Source organism: Sciurus vulgaris (assembly GCF_902686455.1).
Source record: "Sciurus vulgaris genome assembly, chromosome: 8".
Taxonomy (NCBI): domain Eukaryota; kingdom Metazoa; phylum Chordata; class Mammalia; order Rodentia; family Sciuridae; genus Sciurus; species Sciurus vulgaris.
The window spans coordinates 71,417,825-71,444,947 of NC_136468.1; positions in this window are offsets into that span (position 1 = coordinate 71,417,825).

Sequence of the window (27,123 nt, forward strand, 5' to 3'; positions counted from 1 at the left end):
TGAAGTTTTCTTTCCTTGATGTGTCCTTGCCTGGTATTGGTATCAGGGTAATACTAGCATCTTATAATGAATTTGGAAAGGTTCCCTCATTTTTTATTTAATGGAGTAATTTGAGGAGGATTGGTATTAGTTCTTCTTTGAAGGTCTGATAGAACTCAGCTGAGAACCCGTCTGGTCCCGGGCTTTTCTTGGTTGGTACGCTCGTGATAATGTTTTCAATTTCATTGCTTGAAATGGATCTGTTTAAATTTTCTATGTCTTCCTAACTCAATTTGGGTAGGTCATCTATCTCTAGAAATTTGTCAATGTCTTCAAGATTTTCTGTTTTATTAGAATATAAATTTTCGAAATGGTTTCTGATTATGTTCTGTATTTCTGTAGTGTCCATCATGATATTTCCTTTTTCATCATGAATTTTAGTAATTTGCTCTTTTTCATTAGCTTACCCTAGGGTTTATCAATTTTATTTATTCTTTCAAAGAACCAACATTTTGTCTCATTGACTTTTTTTTTAAATTATTTTTGTTTTTTATTTTGTTGATTTTTGGCTCTGATTTTAATTATTTCCTGTCTACTGCTTTTGATATAGATTTATTCTTCTCTTTCTAGGACTATGAGATATAATGTTAGGTTTTTTATTTGGTGACTTCCTATCCTTTTAATGAATGAGTTCAATTCAATGAATTTTCCTCTTAGAACTACCTTCATAGTGTTCTAAGATTTTGATATGTTGTATTGCTATTCTCATTTACCTCTAAGTATTCTTTTTTATTTAATTCCTGATTTCTTCCACAATCCTTTTGGTCATTTAATGACATATTATTTAGTCTCCCAGAGTTAGAGTAGCTTTTATATTTTTTATTTCATTATTGATTTCTAATTTCATTCTATCATTATCTAATAGAATGCAAGGCATTATCTCCATTTTTGTATTTGCTAAGAGTTATTTTATTGCCTAAAATATATTCTGTTTTAGAGAAGGATCTATGCACTGCTGAGAAGGAAGTAAATTCAGTCATTGATGGATGAAATATTCTATATGTTTAAGTCTAAATTGACAGTACTTTTTAGTTCTATAGCTTCTTTATTTTTTGTTTGGAGGATTTATCCAGTGGTGAGAGAAGTACGTTAATATCACCCAGTATTATGTTGTGGTCTATTTGATTCTTGACATTGAGAAGGGTTTGTTTGCTGTACGTAGATACTCCACTATTTGAGGCATAAGTATTTATGGTCGTTATGTCTTCATGTTGCATAATTCCCTTAAGCAATGTGAAATGGCCTTCTTTGTCCCTTCTGATTAACTTTGATTTGAAGTCCAGGTTATATGATGAGGATATAAACCCCTGATTGTTTGAGATACATATGAATACTTTTTCTCTTCCTTTTACCTTCAGTCTGTGGATATCTTTTTTTATGAGGTGAGTCTCTTGGAGATAGCATATTGTTGGGTCTTATTTTTTAATCCAGTCTGTCAATCTGTGTCTTTTGATTGATGAATTTAGGTCATTTACATTCAGTGTAATTATTGAGAAATTATCTTTATTCCCTATCATTTTGATTTATTTGTTGTCTGTTGTTTTTAATTTGAATTAGTTTCTACTTTAATTGACTATTATAGTGTAGGACCTCCCTTTGCTTGTTTTCACTTTGATTTTTTAATTTTTTTCTGCCTTTTTTTGAGCAGTGGCTTTGCTACTGGGCCAGTTTTTTAAATTGCATTTGTTCTGTTTGTTTTCTTTATTTTTTGCTTTTAACTGAGTGTGGTTTTTAAAAATTTTCTGTTTTTAGTTATACATGATGCATTTTGAAGAATATACATAATAAAGTATAACAATTCTATTTAGGTTCTCACTCTTGTGGTTGTATATACAAATAAAAGCCTAGGAAAGCTATGTTCAATTAATTCTACTGTCTTTCCTATTCCCCTCCCCACTATATTTCCTTCATTTCCCTTTGTCTAGTTCAGTGGATTTCTATTCCCCTCCCTGACCTCCCTTGTTTTGGATTAGTATCCACAAATCAGAGAGAATATTTGACTTATGGTTTTTTGGGCTTGTCTTATTTCATAGCATGATATTTTCCAGTTCCATCCATTTACCAGCAAATGCCATAATTTTATTCTTTATGACTAATATTCCATTGTATATAGATATGCCACATTTTCATTATCCATTCATCCATTGAAGGACAGTTAGGTTGTTTTCATAGTTTGGCTTTAGTGAGTTAAGAAGCTATAAACATGGATGTAACTGTGTCACTGTAGTTTGCTGCTTTTAAGTCCTTCGAGTGCAGACCAAGGAGTGGAATAACTGGGTCAAATGATGGTTCCATTCCAAGTTTTCGAAGGAATCTATCCAGAGTGGTTGCATCAATTTGTTGTCCCAACATCATTGTATCAGAGTACTTTTCCCCCCACATCCTTTTCAACATTTCTTGTTACATTTATTCTTTATAACTGCCATTCTGGGTGGAATGAGATAGAATCTCAGTGTAGTTTTAATTTGAATTTCCCTGATTGCTAGATATGTTGGACATTTTTTCATTTGTCTTTTTTCTGCTGTTAAGTGTTCAGTTCCTTTGCCCATTTATTGATTGGGATATTTATTTTTTCTCGTGTTAAAATTTGTTTTGTGTCTATCCTGGAAATAAATGCCCTATCTGAGGTACTGGTGGTGAAGATTTTCTCCCAATCTGTAGGATCTCTATACACATTCTAGATTGTTTTCTTTTCTGTGAAGAAGCTTTTCAATTTGATTCCATCCCATTTATTGATTCTTGATTTTACTTCTTGCCTTTTATGAGTCTTGTTGAGAAATTCAATTCCCAAGCTAACATGTTGGAGAGTTGGACTTAGTTTTCTTCTATTAAGTGCAGTCTCTGGTCTAATACCTAAGTCTTTAATCCACTTAGAGTTGAATTTTGTTCAGGGTGAGACATAGGTGTTTATTTTATTCTATTACATATGGATTTCCAGTTTTCCCAGCACCATTTGTTGAAGAGGTTATCTTTTCTCCAATACATGTTTATGGTTCCTTTGTTTAGAATGAGAACTATTTATGTGGGTGTGTCTCTGTTCTTCTATTTGGTTCCATTGTTCTTCTCTGACATTTCTTCTAACATACTGTCATTGGATTCTATTAATATAGAATCTAGATTTGTTTGGATCATTTTCTTCCCTTGTTTTTTCATGTTGTTCATGTATCTTCCCCTCTAGCAGTGCAGATCTGGGGTATTGCAGATTTCCCCCTATAGGCTTATAGTGGCCCTATAGGTTTCCAAAACCTTTTCATTAAGGGGAGATCAATATTAGCAGTGCCCAATTCAGACATTATGTGATCCTAGACCAAATAGCCCCTATGAGGACAATAACAATATCGTCATAATAATCAGAATGAGTTCAAATATTATCTTCAGTAAAACAAACAGATTTGCAATAAGGTCTGCAGTTTCTAATGGAGGACAAAGAGGATGCAGAGGGGTGTAGAATGTAGCTGTTAATGGGATAAGAAAAGAAAGAAGATCTAGATAATAGAAAGAGTGAAGTGTAATCAAAAGAAATTGGATGTTAGCATGCAAAAAGGGAGAAAGAGACTCTGAGGGAACAGGTAAACAAAAGGAAAAGAGAGCAAGAAAAGTAAAGAAATAAAACAAAATTTTTCAATAAGGAGAAAAAAGAAAATCTACAGTATATATAGTATACAGTATATTTAACAATCATATAGTAATGAAACCTCCCAGTGTTCAGTAGCCTGATGCATGAGAGGTACCTGACAATGAGCTTCAAGTCTCCAGCAGGTGTATCAGGATGGGATTTGTCCCACCTAAAGATCAGAGCTACGGTTTCCAGGATTATCCAAAATGGCTGCTCTGGCTTCCAAATGTGTTGGCAAATGGAGAGCTGCAGCTCAGGGTGTGGACATGGTCAACTGGAGGTCCTGGAGGTGGGGTGTGGTTGGTCAGGCAGGGGTCCTGGAGGTCGGGCATGTTTGGTGTGGTTGCGGGATCCTGGAGGCCAGGTGCAATCAGTCAGTCTGGGGTCCTGGTGATAGGGCGCAGTCAGTTGGTCTGGGGGTCCTGTTGGTAGGGAGCAGTCAGTTGATGTGAGGGCCCCAGAGGCAGGGAGTGATCTGTCGGGCTGAGGGATCCTGGAGACGGGGCTCAGTCAGTCTGTCCACGGGTCCTACGGGGCCTGGCTGTTGTCTCAAAATGGTGACAGCCACGTGTAATCAAACCTGCAGGTATTGTAACAGTGAACTTCCAGGCAACAGCAGGCAGCTGGTGCTCCACTGGCGGTCGGTGATCAGTTTGCTGACTTTGTCGGACGATCGGGAGGTGAACCTTGTGCAGTGGGTGATGGATAGGTCCGTTTCATTGTTCTTCATGTCTGTTTTGGTGTCAATGCAGATGCTGTTTTTGTTATTATAGCTCTATAGTATCTGGTATTATGATGTCTCTTGCACCACTTCTTATACTAAGGATTGCTTTGGTTATTCTGGGTCTCTTATTATTCCAAATGAATTTCATGATTGCCTTTTCTATTTCTATGAAGAATTTCATTGGGATCTTTATAGGAATTGCATTAAATCTGTATAGTGCTTTTGATAGTATGGTAGATTTTTTTTTTTTTTTTTTTTTTTTTTTTGCTGTGCTAGGGATTAAACCTAGGGCCTTGTGCTTGCAAGGCAAGCACTCTACCAACTGAGCTATATCCCCAACCCTAGTATGGCAGATTGAGGCTGCCTATCAAGGAACATGGGAGACCTTTCCATTTTCTGAGATCTCCTTCAATTTCATTATTTAGTGTTCCGTAGTTTTCATTATATAGGTCTCTCACTTCTTTTGTTAGGTTGATTTACTAATTTTTTTTGAGGCTGCTATAAAGGGGTTAGTTTTCCTGATTTATCTTTCTGCTAATATATTCTTGGTGTATTGAAATACAATTGATTTATTGGTATTGATTTTAAACCCTGTAACTTTGCTGCACTCATTTATAAGTTCCAGGAAATTTCTAGTAGAGTTATTTGGGTCTTCTAAATATAGGATCTAGTCATTGGCAAATAGAGATAATTTGAGCTCTTCTTTTCCTATTCATATCCCTTTAATTTCTTTCTTTCTCTCTGTTTGCTCTGGGTAGGGTTTTGAGGATTATGTTGAATATGATTGGTGAAAGAGGTTATCCCTGTCTTCTTTCAGTTTTTAGAGGGAATTTTTTGAGTTTTTCTCCATTTAGAATGATGTTTAGCTTTGCGTTTAGCATATATATCTTTTATGATGAGGCATGTTCCTATTATCCCTAGTTTTTCTAGTGTTTTGAGCATGAATGGATGCTGAATTTTGTCACATGCTATCTCTGCATCTATTGAAATAATAATGTGATTCTTGTCTGTGGAGAGCAGTGACAGGATGGGAGAGCAGTAACTAAGCTTGGGAGTCTTGATGACCTTATGGCTGTGGCATGTCTGGTGTCTGGGAATGTTTCTGTGCAAGAATACAGAATGCTTAGCTGCTGTGGCAGTGCCCAGCATAAGGAGGCTCTGTCCAAGAGTCCTATTAACTCTGTCCTTGATGTCAGGCACACAGCTCCTGGGTGCTATGCTAGACAATCACAATATTTCACCAGCTTGGTTCTTGCCCACTTTACAGTAACTTCAAACAATGGACTTTCTTGAGAGCTACACGAAGCTCCTGACATTGCACTTTGCAACTGTGATTTGCAACTGTGAAAAATCTACATAAATATCCCAGTGTCTATAACTTTCCTGAATACAAAGAATAATGGTTGCATAGTCTTTAACCTGACAATAAAACATATATAGATAAAGATTGCTGGTGTAACTCTTTAGATCTGCATCTCTATCAGAGAGCAGAGCTCCCCCTGATCCCAGTTTTAGCTTCAAAATCTTTCTTTGTGAATCTTTATTTTCCAATTCCCTTTTGCCCCTTGCCAGACCCAAGTTTGATCCTCCTGTCTTGTTTTTAGGTCTATTGATGTGATGAATTATATTTTATTTCCATACATTGAACCAACCTTGCATCCCTGGGATGAACTCCACTTGATCATGATGCACTATCTTTTTAATATGTTTTTGTATGTGATTTGCCAGTATTGTACCAAGAATTTTGTATCAGTGTTCATTAGGGATACTGGTCTGAAGTTCTATTTCCAATTAGTCTTTGTCTGGTTTTGGCATCAGAGTGATAATAGCTTCATAGAATGAGTTTGAAAGGGTTCCCTCCTTTTCCATTTCATGGATTTCATTTATTTTTCATTTCTTGTTCATAAAATACTTTATTGAGAATGTTTTGTTATGTAAGCTTTCTAGTTTTGAATTCTTTTAACTTTCTTTTATCATGGAAGGGTTTATTTCATCATCCCTTGTGAAGCTTAATTTTGCTTGGCATAGTATTTTCGTCTGGTGTACATTTTCTTTCAGAACTTGGTATATATTATTCCTCTAGATGTGAGGGTCTAGTTTTAGAAATTGACTGAGATTCAGATTAATTTCCTCTAATTGTGACCTGTTATCTTTCTCTGGAACCCTTTAAATTCTATCCTTATTCTGTGTGGTAGGCATTTTCTTAATATGTTACTTAGTGTGGTTCTGTTGCAATTTTGTATATTTGAGGTCCTGTAAGCCTCCTGTATCTAATTTTTCATTTCATTCTTTAGGTTTAGAAAATCTTCTGATATTATTTCATTGAAGAGATCATGTATTTCTTTGGTTTATATCTCCAAGCCTTCATCTATCCCAATTAGTCTTATATTTGATCTTTTCATTTTATCCCATATTTCTTGAAAGTTCTGTTCATTGTCTCATCTTTTTCCCATGGTTAATTTTATTTTCAAGATTTTATGCTTTTTCTTCATTGCCTGAAACTCTGTCCTTCATGTAATCTAGTTTATTGGTGATGCTTTCCATTGAATTTTTAATTTAGTTTATTGATTCCTTCATTTCAAGGATCTCTGCTTGACTTTTTTTGGTAGTTTTTTGGAATCTCTTCATTGACATGATCTTTCATTTTCTGTGTTTTCACTCTGCTTTCATGCCTTACATTGTTCTTTACCTCATAAATCAGTTTAACCATGAACCTTAAAACTTCTGACATTTCTTCCACAGCAGTGTTAATGGATATTGTTATTAAAGTATCTTGGTTTGTTTGGGGTGATTTTTGTTTTTTCATATTTTTTGTGTATCTACCCATCTAACAGTATGGATTTGAGGCTGTAGAGTTTCTATCCTGTAGACCTATATTGTCCCTGAAGGTTTCCAATACCTCCCTGATTAGAGAGAGACAAATAATAACTAATGCAAACAATATATAGCATTTCATGAAATAGTTCCTGCTATGATGTGCAGTGTTGTTATAATAAACAGAAATGATATGATCAGTTATTGCCTAAAATAAAAACAGTAATCTTGTAAAAGGTTTTATAATTTTGAATGGTGTAGATATCTATCTATCTATAGATATATATGTGTGTAAAAATTTTTAAAATAAAAATAAAAGAATAAAAACAAAACTGAAATACACTAATCAAACAACCTAGTAACTGGCTTCAAAATTGCTATGAGAAAAAATGTGAATAATTATCCTTGAAACATTAATGTCACAAACAGAGAAAGGAAAAAAAGAAAAAAATCTTGATGAAAAGTTAAAAAAATTATTTCCATGGAATTCAAAAGATTCTCAGCTTCTCTTCTCAGCAGTGTTAGGTGGGGTGGTCTAGAGTATAATGCTTGCTCTTCCCTCAGGGTGGGGTTGCTAGAGGTAATCCAGTAGGTGGAACTCTTGGATGCAGGGTTTAGGTTTAGGTAGGGTCCAGGCTCTTTGCCGAACACCAATTGGTCTGCAGATTTTAAATTGGCATACCTCCAGGGCCCAGCAACTGCTTGTCCATGCTGGAAGAGGGCAACTTGGGGATTGCCCCTGGTTCCACTGGTATGATAGAGGAACCAATTCTTACTCCACTATGTGACCTGCAGACTCCACTTGTCTGGTCTTGGGTTTAGTCTCCAAACTCAATCTCTCCTGCCACCACTTTGAATGTCCCAGGGACCATTTCTCTCCCATCTGGTCCTGCAAGCAGCTGGACTGGAAGGGGAGGGGAGAGCCAGGGGGATTTCCAGGATAAGGTGTCCCCTGTGTAAACTACCCTCCATGTTTGATTTTCTACTGATCACTTTGGCACATTCTATGGCATGCAGTATGGGTTTTTCAGGTGTGTATTTTGGGCCCAACTCAGATTTTCCAGGAATTAGCTCCCTCATCCACAAGTGCTACAGTTGCAAAATGGTTCCTTTCTGTGTCCTCTTCATGTAACTAGGAGAGTTGGGACTTCTTTTCCTCACAAGGATATTGTGCAGTGTGCATATCTGTTTACCCAGGCAGTTTCTTTGATCTCTAATCCTCTTCATACCCAGACATGCCTCAGGTCTCCTAAAAATGTGGGTTCCTTTAATTCCCTTATCCCTCTACTTTGCTCACTGAAGGACCACTCCGGCTGGTGCCTCTGGGCATGGCAGCTGCTGTGGCACTGGGATTATATCCAACCTCCTGAGTCCCTGATCTCCTTTGACTCTCCAGTATTATATTTCAGTAAAGTCCCCCCATCCACCTTTTTTTGTTGACTCACCTTGCTGAAAAACTGCCTGTTTTCTTGGTTTCATGCCATGGAGCAGCCAGGAGAGTGACCTTCTCTATTCTGCCATCTTGAAAACTCTCAAACTTCCCCCTTTATTTCTTTAATGACCCACTCACTGTTCAAAAGTATTATGTTGAATATCCATATATATTTATGTATGTACATATGTGTAGGTGTATGTTCAGTTTTGTCTATTAATATATTTTGTACTAGAGATTGTTGTCACTAGCTTGAATCCTATCAGTTTGAAAGCATATGACAAAGGTACTTAAAGTTGACTCTACATTAGAATGAACTAAGAAATTATTAGTTACTGTTTAATCGATGTGAGGTTAGTCTAAGAGTTTAAATTTTCTCATTGAAATAATTTAAAGGATTCTAAAGTGTTACCAGAGTTAAGAATTCTTGGGTTTTTAGGCAGGTAGAAAATGTGAGGTATAGAAAACAAAAACAAGGTTAGATTTAATAGTGGTGAGTGAGTTAGTAGGAAAGTCTCCAAAATTACTTAGATCATTCTGACTAAATATTTCTGGTAGATTTAATATAGTATTCTCTTTTATTACTTTGATTAGAGATTTTATTTTTAAGTTATTTATATTTATTTATATAATTATAAATATCACTGGATTTAAAATATTTAAATATGTATCATATATGTGTATATATATATGTTTATATATATAAAATCATGGAAATTTTTTCCTCACAAATATACCTATAATATTTGGACCTATAATAGTTATTTGAATTCTGTTGGTTAAAAAGCAGGACCATTATTAAAATAGACTTAAATTAATAGAAATATAAATATGGTAGGAAATATAAATATAAAAAATAAATATAAATATAAATATAGTAGGAAAAAGGAATCTAAGACAAGTATAAGTCCTCTACCACTGGGCTATACTGGCAACCCTTGAATAACATTGAATAAAAAATTCATGTTTATGATCTGAATCTCACATAAAATTATATCTTCATTTTACATAATAGATTGTATAGCCTTCTGAAAACTGATTACATAAAATCAAATATTAAATATAGAACCAGTACAAGATCACACCAATAAATGGGGAAATTTTTCAGAGCCTACAGGATAATTTATTTCTGTTTACATCTGTTTAAAATAATTATATACCATATGAACATATTACTAATTCTAAAGAATAGAGTAGACTGATTATAACATTGTGTTTAAATAACTAGTCATGCTGAATGAGGTAATTTTTTAAACATTCAGTGTTGCTATGCTACACTATATGCTATTGGGCATATATTTCAGATATGATTGAAAAGAAAACACAGTGATAGTAAACCACATTTTGCTTGACTTTATAATAAGAGAAGTGCTCAACAGTGATTATAGAGTAAGAAGAGCAAAAATCAGGTAAATTTTAGCAATGACTTCATTAACTGCTATAAAAGCAGTCAAATTCATTCATATAACCTTAAACATTAAAGAATAAGAGAAACTAATATATTAATAAAATTGAAGCAATAGTTAATGTGAAACATTCAATCAATTGAATAGAAATCTTTCCCACATCAAACATAAAAGAATAAAGTAGAATTCTCTAACTCACCTAAGGTAGAAAAAAACAAATACCCAAACACAAAAATAGTTATAAGAAAGGGAACACAACCACAGGTATAGAATAAAGCTAAAATCATATTTGATGGGAAACAGAAAACAGTATTGGTGTTCTTAAATCTAGTATTTGGCTTTCTTACTGTCATTTGAGAGGGAATTGCATGCTAAAAGACAAGAATGCAACAAAGAAATCATTTATGAGATTTTCATTGAGATTTTTCCACAAACCTAGTCTTTGATAAATTAAGTGGACTAATAATAATTATTTGAATTCTGTTGGTAATGAAGCAGGACCATTATTAAAATAGTCTTAAATTCTTAGGATTACTATAAAAAATAAACAAAATAAATACAAAATTATTTAAAAGAATTTGGATCCATTACTGATTATTTTTAGTTATTACACTAATTATTGCTAACATGTTTCTTGTATGTTTGCTGGATGATGATGGCAAGATGAATAGCTTGTAAGGATAATTTAGTAAGATACTACTTAAACTTTCCTCACTTCAAGTCAAAAGGAAACAAATCCATGATTACTTTAATAAACAAAATATGTACAGGATAGGACTTCAACATTCTTTTAATTCTGTGTAAAAAATAAATACACAGGTTGTAAATAAAGCATAAAGATAATTCAAATATTTACTTCAAAAATAGAAGTGAATTTGATTTTAAATAGTTGAAAATTCATCTATTAAAATTAGGAACAAAAACAAAAATTACCACATCTATTGAACAGTGTTCCAAAGTTTCAGTTATTTCAATTTTTAGGAGAAAGAAAGAACCCATGTAAGAATGGGAAGAAACAAGATAATTATGTTTTTGTATACTGTATAATTGTTTGCTAAATGAATTTAAGGAATTCAGTAAATTATTAGAATAAGAGTTCAGGAAATTGACCAGTGGTACAATACATGTTTTCTATATATCTCAGAGATAACCTGTTGGTAAATGAAACTTTAAATAAAAGCAGATACTTTTCCAGATGGTAATAAACTAAAACTAAGCTAGACCAGGTGGCAGCACACCTGAAATCTCAGTGGCTCAGAACACTAAGGCAGGAGGATCATGAGTTCAAAGCCAGCCTCAGCAAAAGTGAGGCACAAAGCAATTCAGTGAGACTCTGTCTCTAAATAAAATACAAAATAGGACCAGGGCTATGGCTCAGTGGTGGAGTGCCCCTGAGTTCAACCCCTAATAGCCCTCCAACAAATTTTTAAAACTATCCAAGAATCAAAGTATACAAAAGAAGAAACGTAAGTGGCTAAGTATAATAATTTGACATTATACAGATCTGAATTTGAAACTCACATACACCAGTATTAATGCTCTTTTGGAGACAGATTTTATTATGTACACATCATGTAAATGATTTAATTTTCTCTACAACTCTGATTTAGGCAAAATAATGCCTGTTTTGCAAATGAGGTGTTTGAAGTAGAGATAAATTAAAAATACTTTACCTAAAAGCACAGCTAATAATTTGTGGAGCCTGACCAGAAACAAATATTTCAGTTACAAGAGCCCAGTCTTTTGGAAACTTCAGATATTTATGATCATCAGTTTCCTCATATTAAATGGGAATAATTATAGCATCATTACATGAATTATAAATAGCACCTTTAACATACTGTTTTATATCATATACATTAAGTATAACTCCAATTTTATTAAACTATATATTAAAGTAATATTTTACTGATTTATTATATAATAATTTTATTTTAATTAGGAAATAAAAATTGTATGTTTATTTTGCACAATGTGATGTTTTGAAATATGTATACATTGTAGAATGATTCAAATGAAATCTTTAAATATGTACATGTAGAAGCTCTTAATTATCTTCCAAGTTTAGGTAAAATGTGCAATTTAAATTTTAAAAATATATTTAATGTTCATATTGTATTTCATTCATTGGAAATACAGTATGCCTTTTGCCTCTGATGGTGAGAATACTTAGGAACAGAATTAACATTTCAATATAAAGAAACAAAACTGGATGAAATCTGTGAGATCACAGTTTTTAGCTTGTGAACAACAACAATGAATGTAAATTATGAGAAAGGTGAACTTTAATTCCTGCAGTGACCACAGCTTTTTGCCTGAGAACAACATGCTGAGGATGGAGCAGCAGAAGAATTCCAAGAACATCATGACCACCCTGTAGACCTGAGGAGGTAGACGTGGCAGACCTGGGCAGCCTGCCAGAATCCAAGTAGAAGAAGTTGTGCATGTGCTGGGGTGAGGGTAGAAGCCTCTCTGGGGTTCTTTTGTAAGAACTTGGCTAAAGGATGTGCTACATAATATGCTTAGGACAAGACCATGTGCTACTTTGCACAGTGTGGTTGCTTTAGAGTTAAAGTTGAACTGAACTTCTAGTACAGCAGATACATGGATTTCTGGACCAGTGGGGTAAAGAAATTTAGGGATTTATAATTCTACAAGCTTACCCATACAATGCCTGCATTTCTGAACTTTGTATGACAGAATTTTGACCTAACAGGATCCTTCTTAACAAGATCATGACTGATAAAGTAGACCAATTGAGGGGCCTATATATTTACTTTTCTTTGTAGTTTCATCATCCTTATAATCAGATCCTGGTTCTGATTGTCAGCATCATCTGTGCAATATTATATAAGCCAGATCTTTATTGTACTTTTATTTTTATTCCTGCTAAACTATCCCATGTTAACTTAGTTATATATATATATATATAATATTATTTTATACATATATTATTATATATATTATATATATATATATTTGTTTCTAATTTATTTTATATCTTCTTTTGATTTGAATAAAAAAAAATTTAAATCTTCTCTTACCCTTATCCTCTCTTCTTTTTATGTAGTATTTTGTCCAAGTTTTTACACTAATCTTGGTTTAATTTTATTCTAAAATATTGCAATTGTTATTATCATGTATTTATTCATTATTTTCAGCTACATAACAATATCCTTGTTCACAATTGGTTTTTATATTTAAGCTCTTTCTTATTTCAACACTGTATTTCCCAAACGACATCTTTTACAAGTTCCTTACCAGGGTTGAACTACTGATAGACTCCTTCAATTTTTATATTTCTAAAATGATTTTGGTTTTGCTTTCTTAAGTATCTGCCTGCACATAAAATTCTAGGATTGCAGTTATTAACTCCCTGCATTTTCAAAATATTTTGGTTTATACTTTGCTTACAAATATTTTTCCATGTAATCTTTTAATGTTTTATCTTTACTGTTATTGCTTCATAGTGATAATGTCTTGTTTCTTTGTGTAGATTTTCAAGTGCCAAATTAAAATTGTATATATTTGCTGGGGGTCATGGTGCATACCTGTAATCCCAGAAGCTGGGAGGCTGAGGCAGGAGGATTGCAAGTTCAAAGCCAGCCTCAGTAACTTAATGAGGCCCTAAAATTAAAGGGCTTGGGTTGTGGCTCATGGTTAAGCATCCCTGGGTGCAATCCCCAGTACCAAAAAACAAGAAAAAAAAAAAAAAAAAAGAAAAGAAAATTGTATATATTTACTGTATCCAATGATGGTTTGAAAAACATGTACCTTGTGGAATGACCAGATAGATCTAATTAATATGTGCATTGCTTTACACACTTCTTTTTTGCAATGAGAACACATAAAATGTAGTCTTTCTAATTTTTAAAAGTATAATACATTGTTATTGAATATGCTCACCATATTACACATAATTGATCTTTGGAAATTATTCTTGAAATTTAATTGAAATATTTTATCCTTTGACCAAAATCACTCCAGTACCCTGGTAACCACCATTCTACTCTTTGCTTCTGTAAATTAAACTTTTTTAGAGCACAGTGTAAGTCAGATCATTTGGCAATTGTATTTGTGCCTACCTTATTTTATTTAACATAATCTCCAGACTCATCCATGTTATGGTGAGTGACTTGATTTCTGTCATTTTAAGGCAGAATCATATTCAATTGTTTATACCCCCCATTTTCTTTATTCATTTTTGGTGGAGATTTTAGTTGATTCCAAGACTTGGCTATGTGCTTATTACTGTCATGATCATTGGATTGTGAGCATCTCCTTGTCATGTTGGTTTTATATCCTCTGGGTATAGAACCAGTAGTGGAATTGCTGAATCATACGGTAGTTTTATTTTTAAATTTTTTGAGGAAACTCCATACTATTTTCTGTAAACGCTGTACTAACTTACTTTCTCATTAATAGCATGGAAGGGTCCTTTTCCCCCACATTCTCAATAGCATTTGTTATCTTTTGTCTTCTTCAAAATCATCATGTAGACAGGTGTGATGTGTTATCTCCTTGTGGTTTTAATTTGTATCTCCCGCAGTGATTAGTGATGTTGAACATTTTTCATATACTTGTTGGTCATTTGCTTATTTTCTTTTAAGAAATATTCTGCATAGGTCCTTTGCCTACGTTTTAGACTGAATTTTTGTTTTCTTGCTATTGAGTTCCTGACATATTTTGCATATTGACTCTTTATTTGGATATAGTTTGAAACTCTTCCCACTTCAAAGGTTGTCCCTTTACTCTATTAATTATTTTCATTGCTGAGCAGATGCTTTTCAGTTTGATATAGTTTCATTTGTCTATTTTTGTTTTTCTTGCCTATGCTTTTGGGGTCATATCTATGGAAAGATGATTGCCTAGATCAATGTTGTGGACATCTATCCCTTTGTTTTTGCAAGCAGTTTTAGAATTTCAGGTCTTATATTTAAGTCCTTAATTCATTTTGACTTGATTTTTGTGTAGGTACAAAGTAAGGGTTTAATTTCATACATCAGCATGTTTAGTTTTTCTAACAGCATCTATTTAAGAGGCTGCCTTTTCCAAAAACCAATTAGCTGTAAGAGTGCAGATTTATTTCCAAGTCCTCTATTCTGTTCCATTGGGCTATGTGTCTATTATTTTGTCAATACCATGCTGTTTTTGTTACCATTCCTTCGTAGTGTATTTTGAAGTCTGTGTGACGCCAGCAGCTTTGTTCTTCTTGCGGAAGGTTGCTTTGGATCTCAAGGGTTTTGGGGGGTGGTGGCATTCTTGTTTTTTGTGGTTTTTTTTTTTTTTTTTTGGTCGCTTTTTTTTTTTTTTTTCTTTTTTTGTTCTGTATAGATTTTAGAACTTATTTTCCTATTTATCTGAAAAATGTTATTAGGATTTTGGCATGGATTACATTAAATTTGTAGATCATTTTGGACAGTATGGACATTGTAACTATTTATTCTTCTAATACATGAACATGAAATACCTCTACATGTATATACATCTTAAATCTATTTCACCAATTTTTATTGTAGGGGTGTATAATTGTTTCAATCTTTGGCTAAATTATTCCTATGTGTTTCATTTTTTGTAATTACTGTAAATGGTGTTGTTTTATTAGTTTTCTTTTAAGCACATTTCATTATTAGTGTATAGCTATTGATTAGTGAATGTTGATTTTGTATCTTGCTACTTTACTGAACTTATTTATTAATTTTAATCATTTTTTGTTGAAGTCTTTGATTTATATATATAATCCGGTATCTTCAAATAGTTACTCTTAACCTTCTTTTACAACTTTGAATGACTTTTATTTCATTCACTTGCCTACCTTTGCTGGCTAGGATTTTGATTATTATGTTGAGTAAAGGTGGTGAGAGTGGGCCTGCTTATCTTACTACTGATTTTCATGTGTTTGGTAGAATTTATCAGTGAAGCCATCACATTCTAGGATTTTATTTGATGAGAGACTATTATTGATTCCATCTTCTTACTGTGTCTGTTTGCATTTTCTGCTTCTTCATGATTTGTAGGTTGTATGTATCTAGGAATACATCTATTTTTTCAAAGGTTTTCACTTGGTTGCATATGGTAGCTTTTTTTTTGCTTTATATTTCTCTAGTGTAAGTTGTAGTGTCTCCTCACTTCTTTCATATTTTATTTGAATCTTCTCTCTTCTTCCTTAGTCTAGCTAAGTCAGTTTTAGTTTTTCAAAAACCAACCCTATTTGTTGACCATTTTAAAAATTATTCTAGTCTCCATTTCATTATTTCTTCTCTGATCTGTATTATTTTCCACCTTCTACTCACTTTGGTCTTAGTTTATTCATCTTCTTTTAGCTGCTTGAGGTGTAACGTTAGATGCTTGAGACCTGTATTTAAATTTACCCTCATATTTTATGTTTTTCATGTAATAATTTGTTTTATTTGGCATATTCCTTAAAAACTGATAGCTATTAATTTAATAGTTTTGTCTTTTAACTTATTCTAAAAGTATAAGTAATTTACCAATGACTGTTACAATATTAGAATATTTTTGTGTTGGACTATATACTTCCTTTGGTCAATGAGTTTTAAACTTAGTTATTTTTATTCCTTTATAACTACAAAAATTAAAATACATAGGAATAATTTAACCAAAGACTGAAATAATTATACACCCCTAACTTTCTCCCTTTTGAATAACGCACTTTAGCCTTTCTTGTGAGACAGGTCTGGGGTTGTGAACTTCCTAACTTTTTTATCTATGTAAATATTTTTCAATCCTTAACATACAGGGCAGCATTCCTGGTTATAGTATTCCCATGGTTGGCAGTTTCTTTCCTTTAGTACGTTGAATATAGCATCCTTTCCTGACCTGTAAGATTTCTGCTTAGAAATCCATTGCTAGCTTTAATACAACCTACTCATATGTAATTTTCTTTCTTTTTGCTGTTTTTATCTCACTTTTTATTTGATTTTTGATCGTGTGATTGCAATAGATATTGGTATAGTTTTATTTGGATTGAATCTGATTGGAGACTTTTGATCTTCCCATATCTGGATATTTATATTTTTCCCCAGGTTTACAATTTTATTTCTTTAAATAATCTTTCTATCCCTTTGTATCACACCTTAGATGTAGAACTTAGATTCTACATCTCTTCTCCTTTTTGAATGCCTTCAAATATATATTCTTTTGCTGTTGCAATTCCTTCAGATTTCATTAATTTCCATATTTTTTTCTCTGTATTTTCAAATAATCACTTCTTAAGTTCTAAGATTCTTTCTTTTGCTTGATCAATTTGCCATTGATGCTACTATATTTTTTTTCAGTATTTATTTATTTATTTTTTATTGTAAACAAATGGGATACATGTTGTTTCTCTATTTGTACGTGGAGTCAAGGCATACCATTTGTATAATCATAAATTTACATAGGGTAATGTTGTTTGATTCATTCTGTTATTTTTCCCTTCTCCCCCAACCCTCCCACCCCTCTTTTCCCTCTATACAGTCCTTCCTTCCTCCATTCTTACCACCCTCCTTATCCCTAACCCTAAACCTAACCCTAACCCTAATGCTAACCCCTCCCACCCCTCATTATATGTCCTCATCCACTTATCAGCGAGATCATTCGTCCTTTGGTTTCTTGAGATTGGCTTATCTCACTTAGCATGATATTCTCCAATTTAATCCATTTGCCTGCAAATGCCATAATTTTATCATTCTTCATGGCGGAGTAATATTCCATTGTATATATATATATATATATATGCCACAGTTTCTTTATCCATTCATCAACTGAAGGGCATCTAGGTTGGTTCCTTATTTTTTAGTTTAGTTTTCAGCCCCAGAATTTAAAAATAAATTCTGTCTTAAACTTCTCATTTTTGTCACTTATTTTGCTGGTTCCATTGAATTATTCTGTATGTTTTCTTGAAGTTTGCTAAGTTTCCTTAAAACAATTATTTTGAATCATTGTCAGGCAATTCATAGGGCTCCATTTATTTGGGGTTAGCCATAGGTGCTTATATTTTCCTTTGGAGGTATCATGTTTTCTTTCTTGTTTTAATTCTTAAGGCTATGTAATAGTGTCTGAACATTGGAACAAATAGGTACTTAAATTTGAGACTTAGAAGCCTGGTTTTTTTTTTTTTTTTTTTTTTTTTTTCTTTTTCCTTTAGTCAGCTCATCCTGAGATTTTGGGCAACCTGTCTGCCTCGATGCATGGACCCACTGACTGCTAAAGTTCTTGGGCAGACTGGTCTGGTGCTTGTGTCTGCAGAATTGAGACTGTAGTCTGGTTCCACTGGGATGGACCTATTTATTGGGTCTGCAAGGCCAGGGGGAACTGAAGCCTGAATTCATAAAGCTGGGCCTGGTGCTGGGGCCAGCCTGAGGTCGAGGCCTATGGAGGCTGACCTTGGGAATGAGGAGGTCCTGGAATTTGAACTTACAGGGACCAGCCTGGAGCTGGAATGAGCCCTGTGCTTCAATACACTGTGATGGGCTTAGAATTTGAGACCAAGTTATTGGTTTGGAATCTTGGATCCTAGGGATTGTCCTGGAACCTCCATCTGTAGGGTTCAGCCTGGCACCTGGGTTTACTGGCATATTGTGTTACTAGAGTGTATGGTCAAAAGGACTACCCTGGAGGGTGGGGTTCCAAGCACTAATCTGGAACCATTAAACCCAGACTGGAGGCTGGGTCTGTAGGTAATGGCCTGATGCCTGAAGCTAAGGGTGCTGATATGGAGTGGGGTGGGCCTAAAACCTAGGGCTGTGTTGTCTGACCTGGCTCTGTTCTGGTCTGAAATCTGGAGCAGATCTAGAAATTAGGCCTCTAGGTACCAGCTTGATAACTGAGGCTGTGGATGTCTGTATGGTGCTGTCAACTGCCTGAAGCCTGGAACCATGTGGGCCAGCCTGGTACTAGAGGCAATCTAGAGACTGAGTCTGTGGAGGCTGACCTAGTGGTAGGGCAGTTCTAAAGCCTGGGTCACTGAGGATGGCCCAGTTTTGGAGCCGATTCAGACTTTGGAGTCACTGGGTTAGGAAGTTATGGGTGGGCTTAATCTTTTGAGCAGAATCAGAGCCCAGTGGTAGAATTCTGCCGAGAACTAGGGAAGGCCCAATGACTTGACCTGGGGGTAATGGCCTGGAGTCTAGAGCCATTGGGGACTTTCTGATGTTGAGCTGTACTAGCATGGCTGTAGTATTGAAATTCAAGGCAAATCTGTAATCACTTCCCTTTCCTTCCCCAAAACAGAGGGGTGTTCTGTTACCTGGAACTGAGTGATACTCATAATGTTAAACTATCCTTCCTACCCTCTTCAAGGAGGTTTTTCTTATTTTTATGTTACACTCAAGACTGTAATCTCTCACCCGGTTTTCTTTGTCTTGCATTTTCATGCATGGATAGTTGTTCAAATTGATGTTCTGCAGGAGGATGAGTACTGGAAAATTCTATTCCATTTTTGTGTTGATGAGACTCGTGTAGAAGTTTTTATTCAAACTTTGACTGTTTATGTTTGAAAATAAAGTTCTTTTGGTATTTTACTAATTCTGGAGTTTCTCATCCACTGTCTATACAAATAATGATTGCATTCCTTTACCTAATTATATGCATATAAAACCACCTTAATCTTTTAACTGTTTTATTTTCCACCTGTTCTGCATTCTTTGTAATTCCTTTGCATCTGTTTTCTTGTGTTCTCGCTTTAAATGTGCATACTTTTTTACTGTTTAGTAGTCGTCAGAATGACTATAACTTCTCCATACTCTAGTTTTAGTTTGTTCTTTAAAACCGTAAGCATTATTTTCTCTATAAATCCTTCTAGATTGTGCATTCCTTTCCTGGACTCTCCTAGGCCTTTAAGTATACTTACATATAGTGTTCAGTCATTGCCTAATGAAACCAGAAGAGCATGACTCTACCAACTTCTCTAACTGATAATTTTTAGCTAAAACTTAAATCAGTTAGTGTTTGGTGGCTTGCTTTTTTATGAAAGGATAAGAAAACCTAGCATTAATCTTAATATCAAATTGTGATTGATTTATTAAGATCATAATTTAATGAAATGATTAATATTAAATACTAATCAATAGAAAATCATGATTGATTTCTCTATTGTGACTTAATGAAACATTCTTATCTATCATGGTATAATGAACAGTCCTAAATTTGGCAATTTATAAATACCATTTATTATTATATCTCAAAGTTCTTTGTATGCTCTAGCCTTAATTGGTGGTTCTTATTCAGTGTCTTTTGCACTTGTCAGTAGTGGCTGGGTCTGGAGTCATGGAAAGCTTGATTAATCTCAATGTCTGTGATGGTTCAGGTGGCTGAAAGCATCAGATGTGGTTGCTGACTAAAGCACATACATGTGATCTCTACATGTATCTTGAGTTTCTCACAGAATGGTAGGTAGATTCTGAGAGGGGTCTTCCCAAGAATGAGCATTCAAAGAGAACCAGGTAGAAGCTGTAAAGGTTCTAGCAGCTTCATTTTCACTATATTATAGTCATCAAATGTGATTCACAGGATTAGAAAAGAGTCAATGGGGATGGACTACACAAAATTCATGACACCTTTGTGATGGTTCATTGGAAGACATCTTTCGAGATCAGATACTGTTTCCTCCTCAGCTGCCCATCACATCCTTTCAAATACAACATACTATCATGTTCAAGACATCCAAAGATTCATCTTACAACTTTAGTTTTAAGCATGAAGACTAGGATATAATTCCACTAATTTCCAGGTGATAATAATTTCCTTTGAGGTGAGGTATTGATTTTTCATTACTGCTATAAGAAATTGGTAAAAGTTTAGTGGCTTAAAACAACATTTGTTTGTTCCATTATATATGAAGTCTAAAACTGAGATCAGAAAAATTCAACTGGAAGTCTAGGTTAAGGACCACATTTCTTCTTAAGTTTTCAGGGAAAAACCCCTTTCTTTGCCTTTTCTAGCTTTTAGAGACCATCAGCATTCTTTCTCTTGTAGTTTCTTATTCCATCTCTGAAGCCAGGTTCATAGCTCCTTCTCTCTTGTCTGACTTGGTGCATTCCTTCTATAAGAGTGTGTGTCTTTGCCTTGGGGCTACCCAATTAATTCAGGATGATTTCTCTATGCTGATATTTTGAACATCTCTGAAGTCATGCAGGGCAACATATTAACAGATTATTTTATAAACATCTTTGGGGGACATTATTTGACCTAACATAAATTATTTCTTATATAACATTTTTAGAATATTACTTCTCTTCACTTGAATTTGGCTCCAGGAAAAGACCACCCAACATGCAACGGTGATACAAGAATGGGGATAAATTAAATAGTCATTTTTGCTCAGCAATAGCAAGACTGGTAGCACATTCCAAACCTGTCCATAGCAATTCTCAAGTCTAGTCAAATACAATATGATTCCCTCGATCAGATCTCAGAACTGTTACCTAGAAGTTGTTCATTATTTTTTCCTAGCTGTCCTCTAGATTTAGGTTCATGGCTCCATCATCTGAACCCTTAAATTACTTTCTCAACTATCCTTTTCTTCCCCCAATATGGTCTACATTTGCATCTTGAAAAGTTTCTCATCCTTATTTCTACCCTTAAATGGGTTGGGTCCCCAAGGATTTATTTGATATATTTTTTTTCCACTGTCTCTGTCCATCTTACTGCATGTTGAAGATTATATGCTTCAAACCTCTTGTTCTATAATAAATAATTTGTGTTAGGTCAAATACTATCCCCTAAAGAAGATTTTAAACTAACACCCATACATAGAAATTTTCATCAGGCAGAAGCCATGGCTACAAATTTCTTCAGGACAGGGCTCTCCCTTAGTAAGATATGTTGGAAAAATGCTTTTAAAATTTGTAGAAGCATTTTTGTCTTTTTGAGAGAGTCCAAAAGATGTTCTTCAAATCTTTACAAACTCTTTAACAAAGGGTTTTAATAGTTATACTGTTGAGTTGGTTTTTAAGTATATGTCTTACTTGAGTCTTTTTTCATCCAAAGAGATGACGATATAATGTAGTATTTTAAGCTAAAAATTCCTAACCTCTTTTTATTTCCTCTAAATTTTTCTTGAAAGTGTAACACTTTTAGTTTCTTTTTCTCTAGCTTGATGTTACCATATACTGCTATAGAATGTCAGTTGGCACTTTCAACATTTTCTTGGAAATATCTTTGAAATGTATCAGATTATTTGGTATAGTTTTTTACTTTCCATGTTATTGACAACATTTTTCATTAATTAATCCTTCCTCCAGCTTCCAAGAAAAATTTTCTTACTATTTTCTCAACTAATGATGTTTATTAGTCATTCATTAGCTACCCAGTCCTGAAGTTAATACCATGTAGTTTAAGTTTTACTTTAATTGTAGCATGACATCTAGGTATTAAATTCCCTTCCAGTTATTCCTGCTCCATAGCAATACATTCAAAACCTTATATCTAAAATCAGTAAGAGAAAAAATTCTTTTATGATTGTAAAACTTCACTGGGATCAGGTAAGCTTTGTACACTTGGAGTCTCTTATAAAGTTGCCATCAGAGAGCAGTTGGGGACATTAGACCCAATTAAGCAATATGTTCAAGTTGTATAACTCACATAATCAGCAGCCAATATTGATTATGGACTAGTCTCACCCTAGGTTCCAGGCTAAAATATATTCTCTGTGACCTGAACTTTGCACAGAATCGCATCTGCGTTCTAAGAGTCTGCATTCCAACAGTAAGTGTTTCAAGAATTGCTGTTTGAACTGCAAGTCAGATATACAGACATAGTAACTTCATTGTGTTCTCTTGGTCAAAAGCAAGTCTTAGGACCAGCCCATCTAGAATACTACATCAGGACCTGATCATTAAGTGCTATAGTAACCTGATGGACTGCAAAGGAAGATTACCTATCACATAAAACTTATTAGTAACTTAATGTAGTTTGCTACAAACATAATTTGAGTGACTTAAAATTTTCGGAGATAAATGCATAGATTTTTATGTAATTCTATCAAATGGTTTTATTTTGCAGAAATGAGAATAAAATGTCATAATTTTCTTGTAAATATTTTTTGATCAGAAATTTATTATCAACTACATCTTTACAAATGATGTACCATTAGTTTCAGTTTCCTTAAAATAACAGAATAATCAGTTTTATTAAGATACTCTCAGATAATATTGATGGTTTTGTGGTGATCTTTATTTAAATAAAAGCATATTAAAAATAATACTTAAAAGCATGCAGCATGGTTAGGTACACAGAAAGAACCAATAAATTTTTAAGTAAATGATCTTTTTTCTGTTTTATTAATGTTTGAAACTCTTTTCCTCTAACATGCATTGCTGCTTCATAACTATGTTGTAAAGATTAATAACTTAATTAGCAGACATATGGAGGACATTTTTAAATTCTCAAAGAAATGCAATTTAAATGATAATGATAGTGGTGTAATGATTATTTTCAAAGGGAATTGGCCTTTTTTGAGGTAATTGATTAATTGTGCTTAACATTACTCAATTGTATTTCTTTCTAAAATTATAATTCCATTCTTAATACTATCCAAGATTATCTGATCTATGCCTTCTTAGAAAACATTTTATTGGGTGTCTTAGTCCATCTGTGCTACTATAACAAAATACTTGAGTCTGTGTAGTTTATAAAGAACATAATTTATTTCTTACCCTTCTGGAAGCTTGGAATCCAAGATCAAGACACCAGCAGATTCAGTGTCTGATGAGGGCTGGTGCTCTCTGTTGACAAGATGGCATGTTGCTGCATCCTGAAGAGGTGATGAATGCTATGCTCTCACATAGTGGAAGGGAAGAAAAAGGGAAAAGGGCCTAGGCTAGTTCCCACCAACCCTTTTTATTATGTGTCCATTTTTAAAGGCAGGATCCTCATGATATAATCTTTTCCACCAAAGCTCTGCTTTTAATACCACCAAATGGGCACTTAAGTTTTGGCACATGAATTTGATGTGTGTGGGGGTGGGGCATTCAGACCACATAGCACTGGATTTTTGATGAAATCTTAATGGTTTTAAAAATCCTCATTTTCTGAGGTCCCAAAATAAGCAAGAAGTAAGACTTAGGAGTAATGCAAATATAAATAGCACATCTATTTTATTAGACCACTGGTTCTATTCATTCTTCATATGTAAATTAAAATGGCCCACCCAGCCATGCATGCTCTTCATCCTTGCAGATAAGGGTCTCTCATGGTACAATGGAGGGGCAGAGAATACTGGTGTCTGCAGAGAATGTACAGATTCTCTGAAAGAGATGATGCTAAGCCACTTATTTTTCATTTGTTTTCCTTCTATAATCAACAGCTAATTCATTAATATTTCTAAGTTCAGGAGTGAGAAAGGAATTAGAGATTAAAAGAAATTCTCCCCAGGTGTATTAGCCAGTTTTGTGTGGTTATGATGAAATGTTTTAGGCTATGAACTCATACAAGAAGGTTTATTTATCTTACAATTTTGGAAGTTCAAAGTCCAGCAAAGGCTTAGCTGGGACTGACCCTTGACTACGTTAGTCCATGGTACATGACAGATAGTAATGACTGGAGTCCCTGTCAGAATAAGCAAGTAATTACATCTTAATCCAGAAGAGAGAATATGGGTGGGGTCCCCAATCCCTTTCAAGGTTGTACCCCCAGTGATCAAAAGACCTCCCACAAGGCATCACCTCTCAAGATTCAAAGTACCTTTGAATAGTGCCTCCATGGGGATCAAGCCTTTAACATGGAGTTTTGGAATATACTACCTTGTTCAAAACATAGCACAGTGCTTGCCAAAGGGTACATGTTAATTCAGTATGTAGTAGGCAAAATAGAAATACTAGGGGAGGAAAAAAGTGGTTTCTTTCTCCTGCACTTCAGGAGAGGAGGTGTGGTGATAAGACTGAGAGGCAAAATGTATGCTTGGGAAAGACGGATTAGTCACCTGTGACTTAGGGGTAATCTGCTTATTCAGTTTCTCATGAATTATGAATGGTAACAGTTCCTATATGATGAATGTTACATTTTTATTGAGATTTTCAGCATATTATTTATTATTTGGACTTTGAAATTTAATGACCCAATTAAGAAAGGAAAATCAGCTAAATTTTAGCTTAAATGTCCTTTACTCTATTTTGACCTTCATCACAAGTACAAAGAACTCATGATGTTCTGAGGATCTGGAAACCTGTACCTATGAGGGCAGATTTCAATTTAAAAGGATTATGCTCCCAAATGCCAGAGCTGCCAGCAGCTATCTATGGGAAACTGTTTTGGGACATTGTTCCTAAAATTATTGCTTCTAGCAGATGGCTTATCCACAAGTGAGGATGATTCAATACTTAAAATGATGAAAAAGATGGGACTTTTGGGGTAGACAGTCACAACACCTAGCTTCTTGAAAACCTCATACTGATATAAAATCTCAACAGCTAAGGCACTAATGGAAAAGTACTTCTTTACCTCTTCTCACATAATGATTTTTCCCCAACTATGGCATATATTACAAAACATTGAGGTCATTTTGAACTACGATTAAAATAGTTTTCTAAGTTTTATTTTTCAAATGCTACACTTTTCATTCTCATATGGGCATTAATTTATTAATTTCAAATTGTAATATATGCCATGATGAATAGTTCTGGAAAATGGCTTGTTCTCTGCTGAATGCTGGGTTGCTTATTGAGACCATATCAGCCTAATTAAAATGCACCTAGGAAAGTATCACTGTGGTCAGGACTTCAAAGATGGTTAAGACAAATTAATATTGTTGAACCCAAGAGATGTATTATGAATTCCTCTTTATGCTTCCTTTATTTCTTTCAAGGACAATTTACCCCCTACAGACATAACTGATCTTTTAAGTTTCTTATTGTCTACTCCTGAAAAATAATTTGCTGCTTAAAAACTTCAGATTATTTTTGGCATAATAATGTTTTGAGCCCAAAACAACATGATATAACCCAGTTTCCAAAATTTTTAGAAGAATTAGAAATTAGGAACTCAAAAGGAGGTAAGCTGTATTTTAGAAAAATATGATAAACAAGTCAAAATGATGACTTTTCATCATTATATTTGCCAACAAATTATAAACATTAATTATCAATACAATGCCTTGTATTACAAGTACTTATTAAAGGAAAAGCTAATTATTGGAAGAGGGAAATTCAAGGTTCAATGTCCTGGTTTTTATTAGTATTTTTGCATTGACTTTCTGTGTCTAATATAGTTAGGGTGTTATAAAATTGCAAGTAAATATTCTTTGGCAAAATAAAATAAAACTAATAATACACGTTTCAAACAATTATAATTTGCCATTCAGAATAGTTCATAGTCCCAGACTTGAACATGGTATCCAGAGGGGAAAGAAAAAATAATACATTAAGGATTGTACTACAGGCTGGGTGCGGTGGCACACGCCTGTAATCCCAGCAGCTCAGGAGGCTAAGGCAGGAGGATTGAGAGTTCAAAGCCAGCCTCAGGAACAGTGAAGCACTAAGCAACTCAGTGAGACCCTGTCTCTAAATAAAATACAAAATAGGACTGGGGATGTGACTTAGTGGTCAAGTGCTCCTGAGTTCAATCCCTGGTACCACCCCTAAAAAGAACTGGGCTACAAAAGGACATGCTTGTGTTAATCCAGAGCAGTAAGGCCATATTGGCTAATGGTTACAGGTGTAGTATGTAAAGTTAGACTGTCCTGCTTTCTCTATCAATTTTTTGTATCACTGATATTCTTCCATTTGGCCACAATAAACTTTCCTTAAAAGTATTTAGGGGAAATAGTTAACTCCAGAAAATTAATCTTAAAAGCATTTATTAAGCATGTTGAAGGTCAAATGATGTAAATATTGATAACTGAAGACTAAATCTTTCATTGTCCTTTTCAAATAAGGTGAACTGCTTTTCTGTAACTATGAAATGTGACAGGGAGTCAGTTTTGTCACAAATAGAACCTTGGGGAGTGAACAGAAGAGCAGACATGGAAGGTGTGATTATTAAGAGGCTCCTTGTAACCTTGGCTAGACTGGCTTTTGAAATATTCCCTAGAGATAGGATTTGTGTGTGTCTGTGAATTCTGTTGCCCAACCTGGTTAGACTGTATACAAACGGT